The following is a 1622-nucleotide window of genomic DNA, read 5'->3' as shown; positions in this document are numbered from 1 at the left end:
CACTCACTGGCTTCAACTCCAGAGAGGTCACTTCTGCCTGAGAGAAAACACAGCACACTTCTTCCTGATGGGCTGCAGGCATATGGCATTATGAACTCAGTGTCCACTCAGGCTTGCTCCAAACTGCTCCTGATTCCAAAGACATTTTGTCTTGGCTGTCTTTCTCTAAAGATTTTCTTCCTTTGGATAGCGTCTGCCAGGGAACTTCAAAGAGTTGCATCCTCTCCATAGATTTTCTGACAGCATTTGCTGGGGAGAATTGCCCTGGCTCAAAGTATTCATTACTTATTCCTGTCCTAAATAATTGCTTGGAAGATTTTTTTCCTGATGAATCTTATACTTGAAACTTTTAATCTCCAGATGGCATTATTTGACTAGATATACATACTATTATTTTTGGTGACATATGCTGGGAACTTTGTTCTTTATTTAGGAGCTTTACTCATGGCAATGAGGATTCTTTTGACATTTTATTTTGAAGGGATCTGGCAATGGATACAACATGACTGAAGACATGTTCTTTGGAATATTATCCTATGGAATCACTCTGGTAGGCTTGGCTATTCCTGAAGAGTAATCCTAAGACATTATGTCCTAGGGCTTGCCCTTATACATTGGTTTAATTCCTCCTGATTTCAAGATTTGCTTAGTTTTATCATTTCTCATTGAGTCAACATCCTTCAGAATTTGCTTCATTTGAGGTTTTTTTCTGAACATCTTGATATTTGGGTATTATTTTCTGTATGAACATCTGCTCTGACCAATCCAATTGGTGGAAGTTTCTCTTTCTAAGGCCATTTTCTCAGTAATTACGTTCTAAATGTGGCACTGGACATATCTCTTCCAGACCAGAGTTTTTACGAATTTTCTCTCTGGATTTCTCTGTCAATTTGACTCAAATGCTCCTGAAGAGACTAGTAGGGAACCATGTCCTGTTCAACCCCTCCTTTCTACACAGTAACGCCCTGAAAGGGCTGCTTGGGAAATTGGGTCCTAGTCACATTTGCCTATTGATAGAAAATGCACTGATGTCACCCTAGGGAAATGTGCCCCAATCATTTTATTTATTTTTTTGAGACAGTCTCGCTCTGTCGCCAGGCTGGAGTGCAGTGGCGTGATCTCGGCTCACTTCAACCTTCGCCTCCTGGGTTCAGTGATTCTCCTGCCCCAGTCTCCCAAGTAGCTGGGACTACAGGTTCGCGCCACCACGCCCAGCTGATTTTTGTATTTTTAGTAAAGATAGGATTTCACCATGTTCGTTAGGATAGTCTCGATCTCTTGACCACATGATCCATCCACCTCGGCCTCCCAAAGTGCTGGGATTACAGGTGTGAGCCACCGAGCCCAGCCACCCAATCATCTTTTTTAAAATGAGCTTTAAGGCCTGGCGCGGTGGCTCACGCCTGTAATCCCAGCACTTTAAGAGGCCTAGGTGGGCAGATCATTTGAGGAGAGGAGTTCGAGACCAGACTGACTAACATAGTGACACCCTGTCTCTACTAAAAATACAAAAAAAATTAGCTGGGCATGGTGGCGGATGCCTGTAGTCCAACCTACTCAGGAGGCTGAGGCAGGAGAATCGCTTGAACCCAGGAGGCGGAGGTTGCAGTGAGCTGAGATCA

This window comes from Mandrillus leucophaeus, unplaced genomic scaffold (assembly GCF_000951045.1).
Source record: "Mandrillus leucophaeus isolate KB7577 unplaced genomic scaffold, Mleu.le_1.0 Scaffold1010, whole genome shotgun sequence".
Classification (NCBI taxonomy): domain Eukaryota; kingdom Metazoa; phylum Chordata; class Mammalia; order Primates; family Cercopithecidae; genus Mandrillus; species Mandrillus leucophaeus.
Note: the sequence above shows the minus strand (reverse complement) of the source record.